At 39.2% G+C, this 14,709-nt stretch overlaps 1 long non-coding RNA gene across 1 annotated transcript in view; it reads right to left on the bottom strand.

Moving 5' to 3' along the window:
* Positions 1–5,692, bottom strand: part of LOC114486946 (uncharacterized) — a 9,265-nt gene extending 3,573 nt beyond the window's left edge. Inside the window, exons 1-2 of the long non-coding RNA XR_003681416.1 lie at positions 5,554–5,692; positions 1,632–1,729 (exon numbers count right to left, since the gene is read on the bottom strand). This is a non-coding gene — a long non-coding RNA (uncharacterized lncRNA). The remainder of the gene's footprint in view (positions 1–1,631; positions 1,730–5,553) is intronic.
* Between the last annotated feature and the right edge of the window lie 9,017 nt (positions 5,693–14,709).

Consider the following 14,709-nt stretch of genomic DNA (forward strand, 5'->3'; position numbering starts at 1 on the left):
AACTACTGAGCCTGCGAGTCTGGAGCCTGTGCTCTGCAACAAGAGAGGCCGCGATAGTGAGAGGCCCACGTACCGCGATGAAGAGTGGCCCCCCCCTCGCCGCAACTAGAGAAAGCCCTCGCACAGAAACGAAGACCCAACACAGCCAAAAATAAATAAATAAATTAAAAAAAAAGTTGTGTAACATAACATATATTCATAAAAAGACATATACATTTGGATGAATTTTCATGAACTAAAGAGCAGATCAAAAAACAGGACATTATTAGCATTCCAAGAGCACTTCTCTTGTCTTTTTCCAGCACAAGGGGAACTACTATCATATAGATTTTGCCAACTTTTATACCTTACATGTATGGAATCATACTATACGCTGTGTTCTCTTTTGTTTCTGGCTTCTTTCACTTACCAGTACGTTAGCAAGATTCATTCATGTTTCGGGATGTAACAATCATTGTCTCATTGTTGTATGGAATCCCACTGTATGAATTTACTACAATTTATTCATTCTGCTATTAATAAATTTCAGTTTTGTTTTTGGCTATTACAAATAATGCTTCTGTGAATATCTTAGTACATATCTGTTGGGTGTATACCTAGGGGTGGAACTGCTGGATCTCAGGGCTTGTACATATTTAGTGTTAGTAGTTAACAACCACACACTTTTTCAAAGTGGATGTGCCAGTTTATACTCCTTTCAACAATACCTGAGGGTCCTAATTTGCCCCCACCCTGCTGTGGTATTTTCATCTTTCTCATTTTGACTCTTCTCATGGTTATGTAGTGGTATAGCCTTGTAGTATTAGTTTTCATTTCTCTGATGATTAATGAAGTTGAGCCCCTTTCATAAGTTTTTGGCTGTTTTATGCTCTCTTTTATAAAGTGCCTGTTGAAATATTTTGTTCACTTTTCTATTGAACTTTCTGTCTTTTGAAGCATCAATTTTAAACAATGAGAATTATTTACAAAGGACCTACCAAGAGCTATTCTAGCAGGGGGATCAGAGGAGAGGACAGTAGAGTCATACTTTTGCCCTCATAATCTTGACCAGTCTTTCCAAAAGCTTGGCTGTGCACAGGAGGAGTGAGATGATTGTCAGATAGAGGTGGGACCCAGAGAGCATTTTTGTATAAATGTGAACCTATGTATGTGTGCTACCAATATAGAGCCACTGGAGAGGGAAAGGTGGTTGATATAAAGGAAAGGTGATCATTGATTGAGCAGAATTCTGGAGCAGCCAGAGTGCTCTTAACTCCAGGAAGGGCTGATTGGAGCAGAAAGAGGGGAGGATAAGGAGGTGTGCTGCTAAGTTTATGGGCAGAAACTGTACGTGGATGAAATTTTTCCTTGACAAACTCATGATTTTATTTTACTTAAAATTTATTATTTATTACTATTTTTATTTTATATACAATTTCTAAAGGTTATACTCCATTTACAGTTGTTACAAAACATTGTGTTGTACAGTACATTCTTGTAGCCTATCTTACACCCAGTAGTTTGTACCTTACATTTTACTTACGGTTTTTGTGAAGGAGAAGGCAAAGCCACTTGTCCGTAAAAATTGGATAATACAGAAGAAAATGGGGAACATTTGGAGCTGCCTCTAGAAGCATGGTGATAATGCTCACCTGACCTGTAGAGGGCTCAGCAGAAGTAGCTCTGTCTCCACAGTTGATGGTCCTCAGCCACTCCGAGGAGGTGATGCAGGACCTGGAGGGGCAGTGATCTAAAAGTGGTTTTGTGGATGAGTACGCTGAAGGCCAAGGTGGCAGAGGGTGCTGGCAAGGATAAGGGAGAAGTTGGTTCCCGGCAGGATTTAGACAGGATCAGGGAAAGGAGCCTGGAAGAGGAGGGCGGGGGAGAGGAAGGAGCTGGGGAGGAGAGATAGGCTGGGGAGGAAGAGGTCCTGAACCATTGGAGGAGAGGGGCTGAGGAACTGAGTGTCTCTGTGAGGCTGGAAAACAATAGCCCGGGAATGTGACAGGTTAGGCGATGTGATGAGATTGACTAGAATACCTGTCCTATCCCTGTAAGGTGTCGTGGAAAATGATCAAACACTTAATTAAGCAAAGAACCTCTCAAAAGGGGTTACATTTTGAGTTTTAGTTTATCTTCATTGTTAATAAATATTTTTCATTACATGAAGACTTCTGAAGAAGTTTCATTGGAGTATTGTCCCCCCATATCAGTCATTGGTCCTTAGTTGGTTCAATAAAGTTGGTTTTAGATAATGAAGGCAAATATAGGGACCCAAATGTCAGGTTTTACCCTTAAGTAAAATGCTGAAAATGAAGATCTGTTGCATAGGCAACTTCCACTGAAACAGGGTGGGCCTGTCACTTTAAGCACTAACATTGGGAGTCTGCATTTGATCCATTTGGAGTCCTCATTTAATCCAACACTCATTTGTTGTGTTTCCTCATTGCCTCACATGGAAATTAATAGACTGTGCTAAAATCTTTGGTTTAAATTTAGTACATAAGATGCATATTGTGTGAGGTTCTCAGCTGAAGTCTTGAGAGTGAAGTTTACATTTTCCTAAAACTAGCAAATATTGCATTGCTAAATGAAAAAGGCTTCCATAGAAGAACTGTATCAAGGAACTGGCAGATTGCAAATCCTATGATGTATCCCAGTATGTGTACGATTTACCAGGCAGCTTGCTGAAAATGTAGATTTGGGGCCCGTCCATGGAGGTAATGATGTGGGTTGTCTGCAGACTCAACTTTGAGAGACCTATAGACGAGTTTCTAGTTTTGGAAGATTGCTACAGTACTGGGCACCACCCTAAGTCATTGTGACCAAGAAAGAAAATAAACAACAAGAAAGGAAAAAGTAGAAAAAGTAAAGTAGAAAAGAAAAAGGTAAGGAGAAAATAAGATGGATGAGGGCAAGAAAAGAGAGAAGAATTTAAGTCCTGAAGAAATCCCTCTACAAATTTCTGTTTTAAAAGGCAGATTTCAAAGGATGATAGATAGAATCACAACGATTTTTAAGATTACAAGTGAAAAACAATGTGAAGTATGCAAGGTTACATGGGAAAAAATATCAAAAGATACTGTCCATGAAGAGCCAAACTGGTTATAAATTCAATCTTCAAGTATCAAAATTAAAATGTAGCAGTAAGTTTTATTTTTCCAACAACTTTTAAAATTGTAATGTGGTGGGTGTATTACTTGGGATAAGTTTTGGTCATAGAACAGGATTGTTTTTATAAACAAATTGGATTATTTTATTTTTCTCCTGAACATCAGATCATGCCAGTGAGTTATCAAGGCAACCTTCAATGTCCAAGATGATTAGCACTGCTGCCTAGGATTGTTGTAAAGATTAAATGAGATTTGAACTCTGGATGCCAGAATCCCTGGGTTCAAATTATTGCCCTGCCGCTAACTAGCTTTATACCTTTGGGCAAGTTAATGCGGCTTAGTTTCTTCATTGGTGAAATAGGATAATAATAGTGTCTACCTGTAGCGATGTTGCCAAAAATAAATAAGTTAGTAAATGTAAAGCATTTGGAAAAGTGCAGGCCACATGGTAGACATTGAACAAATGTTACTCTGAAACATCATAACATCTATTGTCATTCTCTGTAAAAGCACGTACATTTTTAAAAAATGATTATTCAAAATAGGGACATACATATGATTTTATAAAGTTGTACTTCTCTTGAGCCTTAGTAAATTAAATTATTGAATACCTACTCCTAAGACACTCCAAGCTCTGCTGTGACAAGTAAAACATGGCCCCATCCCCCCGGACACTCGAGCCTTGGTAAGTTATCCTGTTAACTTGGTTTTCTGGGGTAGATATTATGCTATGTTGGGGAATAGCATAGATGTTAATTGAAACTATGTTTTGAAGCACAAGTAAAAGATAGTGCATGAAGGGCAGAAGGGGATGCTAATAATAGATCATACCTTGATGTATTTCTAAGCATAGCAGATCACCCAAGAAAAGATGTTGGTATTCTTCCAGAGCTAGATATAGTAAAATGGATGCAGCAGAGATACAATATCAGAAAAACTGGATATTCAAGTGCTAAGTCTGCTATTTCCTGATTATGTGACTGTAGGCAATTGATTTGACCTATGTCTCCGTTTCTTCACCTGAGAAACAGGCACATAGCCAATTTGCTGAGTAGCTTGTTTAAATGAGCCAATGTTTGTGAAGATGTTTTATGAACTACGAGATGTTAGGCATTTGTATGTTTTTTTTCATGGTTTATATTATATAAGGCTTGCGGATTTCTGAAGATCCATGGCTCAGAAGTGAGCACTTAGAATAATGTAGTTTTAATAGGATTGCAGAGAACTTTATTATTCTCTGTAGAATTACCTGTAGATCAATAATAGATGGGTAACTTGTGGCAGAAATCAGAGCCCCCAAAAAGTCACAGCTGGAAGGTGAAACGGGACAGAGAGGTTATGCAGCTGACCTAAGGAAACAGTTCGCAAGCTGTGGAATAGGAACTGAACCGGAGGATTCTCCCCTCCGTTCTCCACACCATTCCTTGACTATTCCTCAACTGAGTGGAAGGAGTACGGCTTTGGAGTCAGACCTGAGTTAAAATCCCTGCTCTGTCACTTACTAGCTGTGACTCAGGCAAGTTACGAAACCTCTGTGAGTCTCACGTCCCTCATCTGCAGAGGGGTAGAATCACTTGCCTGGCAGAGTTGCGGGCACTAGAGATCACGTCTGCAAGGTACCTGCCCAACAGCTAGCTGATATGTTATTTTTCTCATGATTAGACACTGCCAAATTTCAAGGCAACTTGAATTACACACTTGCTGAATAGGAATACTAATGCAACTAATAATAGCAACTGTTTAACTGAAGGGTTCCATGTGCCAGGCACAAGTCCAAGTACACTACACCTATGAGTATTTATTTAATCTCCAAAACAGCCTGATGATGGAGGTATTACTGTTATGGCCACTGAGGCTCCAGGAGTGTAACTAACATGTCCAAGGTCACCCAGCAAGTTTATGGTGGAGCAGGTTTCCAAACCTGGGCGCTTGTGACTCCGGATCCCACTTTCCTAGTTACTGGTTTATTCCTGTTCCTCCCTGGCCAGTTTGGGGATGTGGGACAGAGAATGAAAGGACTAGTTGTTTCACGAGAATTGTTTTTGAGTAGGGTGAGTATTTGCTTTCGAATCTTCATTCGGGTAGACGGTATTGGAAGGGGCCAGTGCTTACCCATCATGTAACTTTTGAGTATGTTATGAAGCCTTGTAGAGCTCCACTTTCCTTCTTTGTACAGTTTTATACCTGTCAGGATTGTAGTGAGCATTTAAGCGGGGGATGATAACTGGAGGGCACAGTCCTGGCAGCCATCTCCAGTTCTAATCTCTGCTCCCCACTCCCTTCTTAAGTAGCAGTCTGGCACTGAGGACAGAGCCTTGGGGAATGCCTGCTTTCTTTTTCCACTTTAAACCAATGGGGTTCTCTGTTATTCGGCACTCCCATGTTTTAAACCAATGGTGTTATATCACAGGATTCTGCAACTGATCCCCTTGAAAGGGCATTAAAATATTTGCTCACATACCTTCTCATTGATCTGTTACATACTTCCGATCAGCTGCCTTAGGTGAAGATGGGCACATCACGTCGGTCTTTTCATTGATTTGCATCCTGTGTCTGGATATGTGCACTCAGAGCACGGTCCCTTTAAGAACCACTAGCCCTCAGCAAAAATAACCTAGAGCAGCTCAGGTTACTGCCAGGCTCCAGAGACTCTTCAGGGGGTCAGGTTGCTTATTTCTCTGGCACCTACCTCAGCAGGAATGTAGGAAGAAGTTTATTTATGCCAGCAGAGGGGGTCTGGGTGGATCTCTGCACTGGAGTCCCCACCTGTAGCCAGGCGCCCTCACCTCTGACTTTTTCTGGACGTGCCCCCTATTTCATGGTAGGAAGGTTTTTGGTTGGGCCACTTAAGTGGCATTTGATTCATCGTGACCCTGTCCCTGGACCTGGATGTCGGAGCCAGTCTTTCCTATCAACCTTGGGTTTTGGATTGTTTCTTTGTAAAACAAAAATGAAAACGATATCAAAAGCCATCAAAACAAACATGCACCTCCCATCCCCAAATTGAAAGCATGGCAGGGCAGTGAGGGGAGGTCACGGGAGGACACGGCCTTTTCCCCTGGACCCCCTGTGCCTGCACGTGTCTGTCTCACCAGCCTTTCTTGTAAGGAATGTTTTTACTGGCTGTACATAAGCCCAAGGAACAAAGAATAAACAGGGCCTAATGCTCTGTAAAGATAAACAAACAAACAAATGGAATGAAGTCTTCAATTGGGAAAACAGTGAGATATCTTAAGAGGCCGTACAGTGTGGGAGGGGGCAAAGAACCAGCAATGGCTTAGACCATCCGGGCCCTTGTCTCAGCCATGCTACTGAATTAGCTGAGCTGCAGAATAATTGAGTTTTGTCAGCCAAGTGGTATCTGTGAGTGACTCACATTCTTTAATTTTCCTAGAAGGAAGATGTGGCTCAGAGAGGTTGGGTGACTTACCTAAAGTTACTCAGCTTTAGGTTGGTAGTAGATCCGGACCTACAGGCCAAGTACACACATCATTGCTCTTCATCATGCTGCAATGACACTGTAAAGAGTCAGGATCTCTCCAAGTCCCTGTTTCCTTATCTAGAAATGGGGATTCTGCTACCTGGCATACCTTCTTTGTAAGATATTTTAAGGATCTGCTAAATGAGTGTGGGTGGAAACACTTTTTAAAACTATTAAATTATATATTAATATTAATTAATAGTAAAGTATATATATACACATATGAGATATATGTACGCTGTGATACCTAATATTTTGTTAAAATTCTTCTTGTGGGACCATATTAACAAAAATCTGGATTCTTCTTTGGAAATGTGAAGCACCATGAAATTCCCGGATGTATGGTAAAAACTCTAGACTTAGAGTCATTAACCTGACAGTATTACCTACTAATGCTGTCATTACTCTACCTTTCTGAAAAATGGGAATAATAAATTTCTTGGCCTATCTTAAGTTGTCCTGAAGATAACTTTATGAATATATGTGAAAGTACTTCATGAAACGTAATGCACAGAAATGAATTATTATTACCAAATATTCCTGAGGGCCACAAACCCTATCCAGAGAGCACATGAGGTATGATTAAGGAGATAGGTCGTATATTCAAAAGCAGATTTCAACATTATCTGACCTTGGTGTCAGATAAAGACTGTACTCGACAGATAGTGATTGCAATGAATTAATAAGTCCTTTTATTATAGTTTCCAAATGGAAGTATAATCATATAGAAGGTAGAGATTTAAATGTTATTTTTATGACTTTCTCAGTTACCCTATTTGCTCTAATATTTATATGTCTGATTTATCTCATTTGATTCTTACAGAATATTTGTGAGTTTTAATTAATATTATCGTTATCTGATGAATGAGCGGTCAAAAGATTTTCCTAAGACCTTATGGAATGTGAATGGCAGAGGTGGGGATTGAAACAAGGTCTTCTGGTCCCACATCCTTTGCACTTGCTGCTGTAACCTGTCTCTTTGTGCTGTGTTGGGGGTTCCATTCTGTGGACTGTATTCTTCATTGGTTTCTTTCATTGATACAGTCATTCATTCAACATGAATACTCTATGTGGAACTCTGTCATATTATCTCATACTCCAGGACTAAGTCTCTTTGGATAGGATGGGTTGTTTTATGTCTGATTCCTTTAATGGAAGGAGAAGTAGTGACACTGATACTTGAACCTTGCAAAAATACTGATTTGGGGTTGGGGGAGAAGAGGAGACAGGCCATGAAAGGGGGAACCACTGTTGTCAGAGTCAAAATAAATCTTTGCTGTCCAATAAGGTAGTGCCCCAGTCCCATAGGGCTATTTACATTTACATTAATTAAAATTTAAAAATCAGTTCCTTGGTCACACTAACCACATCCCAAGTGTCAATAGCCACCTAAGGTTGGTGGCTACTCTATTGGATAGTGCAGATATGTAGACATGTGTCTGGTCACTGAAATAGATAATTTTGATGTCTGATACGTGTATGTATAATTGCACACCGGAAGTGAAATTGTTCTGTTTTACATTTCTACCTAAGACATAATGATAGCTACCATTTATTGAGCACCTTGTCAATAAGCACTAGGCACATAATGTATATTATTTTATTTTATCCTAACACCGTTTTTCATACTGGGAATCTAAGGTTTGAGAGGTTATGTAACTGCCTAATATATGATAGGGCTATGGATTGATGCCAGTTTTCTTTGATTTCAAAGAGAATGCTCTTTTGCTCTAGCATGCTGTCTTTCTACGTAGCCTAATTGGATTACATCAGGAGTTAACATTCTCAATGCATTGTCTTATCATTCAGTCCATTTCAGTTCAGCAAATGTGCCAGGCAGTCACTCTGTTGGAAGCAGGAGGTGCAGCAATCAGCACAGCACAGTCTCTGACCACAGGGAGCTCCAAACCAAATAGAGAGTTCAGACATATAAAGAATAATTGTGATAGTGGAGCATGGTCTCTGACCCAAGACTGTGTGATGCAACCAGGAGCCATAGAAAGGTTCAATCCATTGAGTGCCATAGTCAGATTTATGTTTGGTAAAACTCCCTTTTTAGTCACGGAGAGTCTTGTTTGAGAGGAAAGGGAGAACCTATGATAGTTATTGTATTTACCTAAGTGAAGGAATGTGGAAGGCTAAAACTAAAGTCATAGTGGTGGAGTTAGGAGATTGATGAGAGAGAGAGGCACCTTGATAAAATTGTCAGGCTCCGGTGATTAGAGCTGAGGGTAAGAGCAGTTAAAGATGACTCTCTTGTATCTATCTTGGGCGCTTGGTGAATGTTTGGCCTCCTCAAAGGAGATTAGCTATGAGGAAAATGTTGTGCATGAGTGTGTGTTGTGTGTTGTGTGTTGTGTGTTTTGTGTATTATGTGGCATGAGTGTGTGTTGTGTGTTGTGTGTTGTGTGTATTGTGTATGTGGTGTGTGTTTTGTGTGTCTGAGCAATCACCCTCAAGTAGGTGAACTGCAGGGTGGGAAGGGGTGAAGATAATGACTTAATTGACCATAAATCCATAAACTATCCAGAAAGCAATCTTATGTGGCAAGTGGAAAAGGCTGCTATACAACAATGACATCTTTTAAGAATGCAATTTAAAAAATGAAAAATAAAACAGAATCCTGCCATAATACTGAGACTAAAAGGGAGAACTAACCTTATAGTCTAAATATGACGCATCTGTCCTAGGCTAGGCATAGGATAGTGAACTAGAGATGTTTTTTCCCATTTTTCCATATAGTCACAACATGTAAAAATATTTATTATCATGAGATTCCAATAATAACGTAGAGGATGGATTTAAATATGGCTTCTAGGGAGCCTAATGTTGAAAAGGCAGACTTTTGCTACATTTTCTTTGGTATATGCGCCCCCCATTCTTTTTATGTAATTAAATAATCTGTTTTTAACTTAGTGACCAGGTAATTATGTTGTTTGATATTTCTAAAAGTTAAAAGTTAGCAGGTGTTCTCTAACATGGTTTCTGTCAGTTCTTAATTTTAAGCAGTGGTTTGTTTGTCTTGCAGCAGAAAATAACCTCATAGGGTTAAATAATTATAATGATAGCATAGGTTCCAATCTAGAATAAGGAGGTTCCATTTTCTTTAGAAAAAATAAAATCAATTGTTCTGCTGATAGTACATTTAACAGACATGGAATTACTAAAACCAGGAGTGCTGATGGAAATAATTTCTTCTGGAACTCAGTCTGTGGTCTCTGGATTGATAGTTATGTCTGTACAGTTTGAAACAGTGTCTGCTTTGGAGATTGTCACTGTTTTAAAATTATATGAGGGTCCTCAATTCAGATTTGACCAGCATAGACCACCATGACAGAGGCTGTCAAATGCATGATGCGGGGTGAAACCTGATTATTTCCGGGTACCTTGTCTAGTTTTGAGCTATTTAAAAACACGAGCTTCTGTAAAATTTGTGAAACATTTTTGGTTTCTGAGTCAGTTAACTTTAAGTACTTCTTTCTTCTTGGGCGAATATAGACATATCTCATTATCTTGTGTTTTAGATTTTTTTTCCAATTTCTTAAAATTTTTTTTCCTCTATTCGTTTTCAAAATGAATAATAAAATCTTATGAAATAAAATAGACTCTAGATTTAATGTTTTATTATCTCACATTTTATGTTAGGAATTACCTGCTGAGCTGTTATTAATTAGGAACTTTGCAATACTTCTATGGGGAGAGTGATGCAGGTACCTGTGTATTTCTTCAAAGTTGCTTAGCAGTGATGAACTAGAGGGCACCAGCGAACATTTCTATTTGGGTTCTTTAAACTAGGCCACATACTGTTGACACGTATGCACAGGAGAGAAACGTGAATGCTTTGCGAAATCTTAGTACTAAAAATAATTTCCACCTGTATTTATAGCAGTGTTATCATACTTGAGGAAAGTGATGTAGAACCTACCAGTATAGGAAGAAAAATGTCATCTCGTTACCGTTCCTGGAGAGCTGCCCTCTAGAATAAAGCCCTTCAGTTTGTCCAAAGTTAGAGCAATGCTGCTCATAGGTCTTCTCCAATTGCATCCGCAGGATAGTTAATATCATTGGGTACTGAGATACATTCTATCACAGAGAAGTGTTCTGTGCCTAATAATTAACTGGGTAACAATGAAAATCTGTCCACTATTAGGAAAAGATTGGTAATTGAGACTTCCAAATAGGGTCTGCAAGTAGGAAGTGTTCAGGTCCCAAGGCAGCATTTTGGGTTCCGTCAAAGCCAGTTGCCTTTCTGGTTCATTGTGTCGGCACATTTGCTTAAAGGAAACTGGAGAGGGAACATTTTTAGATATTCACATATTAAAATGTACATAAATCCAGCATTTTCTAATATGAAAGCTGTGTGAAAAGACCTTCTTTTGCAGGGTAACTGTCCATATGTTTGAGTGGGAGAAAAAAGAACAGCTAATTTGAAAACTATTGAAATTGTTACACATGTAAAAAGTTATTTTCCTCCTCATAAAATAAAAAACCAGGATTTAGTCTGAGTCAACATCTTGTCACTTAATTAAAATATTTGCATATTGCATTTCATTGGTTGAGTGAGTCATTCATTCACCTTTTTGGCACACAGTAATATGCCTACTATGTGTAAAATACCACAGTAAGTATTTCTAATACATGTGAGATTTATTTCTGTGATTGATCAAACCAATTCAGAAGAGATATCATTGCAAATATGGTGTGCAAAACGTCCATTTCTTGGGTGAAACTTATAATTAAGCTTAACTCTACTTAAAAGCATGTTTTAAAAGAATATAGCTGCAGAACTGCAATCTGTGTCACTTTCCTAACATTTATTTGGAAAGCAACTAATGTTCTTCTGTGGATTGATTAAGTGTTAATGTTTGGGGAGCACGCTTTGAAAAATGAGGGACTGTTATATGAAGGAGAATGTGACTAAGAGAAAAGATTATGTGGCATTTTATAAGATAGTTGGTGGTACTGTTTAACGCTTATAAAGTTGTGTTAAAATTTACTAAATAGCTTGGTATTGCAGGAGCTTATTTAAACCAGCTCTTTGTGGTTATGTCTGGTGAGGAAGCGTAAGCTTCAACTCTCTCCAGCCATTTAACTGCAGCATAGTGACTTCAGGTCTCTTGTAAGAAAGTCTAAATGTAGGCTGTTGAATAATCCCTTTGAGGGCCCTGTAACTATTTTTATGCCTGGATATGCGTCATCAGTGGGTATTTTCTCTGGTGACTTGCTTACATCAGGTCTCCTACCATACATTCTATCAGTGAGTGACTTATGATTGATGGGAACCACGGCTGTTGTTTAGCTTATCTGTGACCTCAGCGAACGGACAACAGGAATTTCCAGGCTGTTACATTCTCTGAATGCTTGAAGACAGGGGCTCACGGTGTTGATACAGGCAGGTAGCAGAGTGATATTATTCAGCAGCGGAGGATGGGAGGGGGGATAGGAGAAGCAAAAGGAGGGGGAAGGAGGGAAAGGGAAGAGGAGTTCCTTTGGTGAACGGCGGCAATTCTGGCTCAGCTGGTTGCTTCGCCCTTGGAGGCTGTGTTGTGTGGGGAAAGGTGCGTTTCCTGAACCCGAGAAAGCGGCAGTCAGAGCCTTGATGGACGCACCGAGTGACTCCGTGGGGTTGGCCAGGGAGGGCATTGAGTTCTCTTTCATGAGTTAAGATTTTGTTTTTCTAATCAGTTGGGTTGATCCATGAGCCACTGGATTGTTCTGATGCTGGAGAGAAGTAGGGGCTTTGAATTGAAGAGGTACCAGCATTCGTGGCGATGCATAGGAATCCAGTGGTGTCTTTCATCTAGAAATGTTTGGAGGTGATTCGAAGTTAACCTGCACCTCGCCTCAACACATTTTTGGGGAGCAGAGCCGTGCATTGGTGTATGTGTGTGGAAATGAATTATAACTGAATTCACAAAAATATTTTCTTCCTCTTCCCCACCTCTTCCTTACACATGGTGAATAAGTTTCCTGAACCGTAGAATGAGAGTTACCAGCATTTTCAGAGCTACATTTGCTTTGGGATAAGCGTGACCATCTCCTCAACATTCTTCCTCCTCTCTGTCTTCCTGTCTCCTCCTTTTCTTCCTCATCCTCTTTTTTCCTCTTCCTCTCTATTTTTCCCTGGTGTTATTTTGTTTGCAAAAGCAGTTCTTGGCCTTTTGCTGAGTTAAAGATGACCAGGTTCTGCACAGATGGAGTGAGGTACACATGTGAATCAAACCGATGCTGGTCTGCCCGTGTTTGCAGGCTATCCCTCCAGTGACTGTTTTGTTTTTTTAAGCGACAATTAGACAAAATTACAACACTCTTTTTAGTGTAATGCAATTATATTATTTAAGCATTTACGCAAAATTGTTTTTCTGATCTTTTAAGACTATTTTCATTATGGAAATATGACATTTATTGATTTGACTGTCCAAGTTTTATTCCCCCCTTTCTTCCCCAGTACTGAAGCCATATATCCCCTTAATGTTAACAGATTACTAAGGTTACCGTTCATGTAACTAATTTCTTACTGGCTTGCCTCCTGGGAACCACATTCTGAGGTATATCCAAGAGGCTAGTGTCCCCAGACAGGTGCTAGGTGGGGTAAAAAAATTCCTAATGGAAAAAAGAGATGTTTATTCCGATCTTTTGTACCTCACCCAATGCCACTGAGTGGGCATGGACGTTCATTATTATTTTGATAGCCTCATTTCCAATTAGCTATCCTAATGGTAAAGGTCTGTCCAACTGTCAAGTCATATTGTTTCAATTTCAGACATTTAAAATTCAGATGGTTAAAGGAGAAAGATAAATGAATGCCTCTGTAAGCCTCATCTACCAAAAAAGCCCACTTTTCTTTCCTCTCAAAAAATCGCTTCTTGGGTAAGCAGTGTGACTCATGACCAGCAATTTATAATTTGAAATTTGTGAAAGATTAAAATTCAGAACAATGTGAGTTTTGAGTCATTAGTAGCTGAATGAGGTAAGGCTTCATAATGCATCTAATTCAAAAGAAATCATTAAAGTGTTAGATCTGTTGTTTATGTTTATATCATGACACTTTCTCCAGGAGCCATTGGTGACTAGCTTTACTTTCATAAGAGTAACATTATGTGAAAAAGGTCCATTTGGGTGTTTGCTCAGATGTTAAGATTCTTTTTTGCCCTACATTGTAGGGGATGTTATTAGAAGCTGTAAAATTCTCCTTCTCTTTAAAATGTATGTATGCTTTTATGTGGAGGAGTGTAAGAGCAGAACCAAACATGTAGGAGGGTTATGTATTCTTCATTAAAAATATATTTCACAAAAGATTATAGTTTGTGTGGGAGGGAAATAGCTGCTTGTCTGCTGATTGCATTGTGCTTATTCCGTGTAAGAACTATTTGAGTTTAGAAAGGATAACCTCATTTTGATAATTTGATGACTGCTTCTGCTTGAAGAAGAGAATGTAATTTCAAGGCTGCATGCTGATGGGCAACAGTAGTTATTCTCTTTTTGGCAGAACTTAGCATGGAATCTGCTTTGGTATTTTTGTAACTACATGTGCAACTCTTTTCTTCCAAACCTTTTCTTTTCCCCTCTCTCTATGTGCAGAGCTTTTTGCAGTCTTCAAGACTGAAATTCCAAAGGTGTAATATCTAATGATATCACTGTATGATGATGTATAAATCTAAGTTAGAGCAATACCTTGCCTTGAAGTGGAGTCTTTTTGTTAAAGCAGACCCTTCACTGTGAGTGGATTCCGCTGTATACTTGGTTTCTATGGAGACACTTTTATTACTTATGGATGATCAGAACATTTGAATGTAGTAGGAGTGACTGGCGTATCGGCTTTGGTCAGTGTGGCTGGTGGGGTTTCCTGGTTAATATGTGATCTTTCACTAAGTTTCTTGTTATGTTGCAAGGGGATGATGCAAATACCAAGAACCCACCTAAAACATTGAGGCGCTATGATAATTAATATTACCTTCTTATAGATACATTACTCCAGTGTTACACACGGGAAAGAAGAAACCCTCAAAATTATGTAAAATTAGGATAATACCTATAGGGAAGTGTCAGAACAATTGAATGACCTACATATATAGCTCATTCTGGGAGGGTGTAAAAAGATTTCATTTGGCAAATGATTCTTCCGCTTCTTACCTA

The sequence above is a fragment of the Physeter macrocephalus genome, chromosome 10 (assembly GCF_002837175.3).
Source record: "Physeter macrocephalus isolate SW-GA chromosome 10, ASM283717v5, whole genome shotgun sequence".
In the NCBI taxonomy this organism is placed as follows: Eukaryota; Metazoa; Chordata; class Mammalia; order Artiodactyla; family Physeteridae; genus Physeter; species Physeter macrocephalus.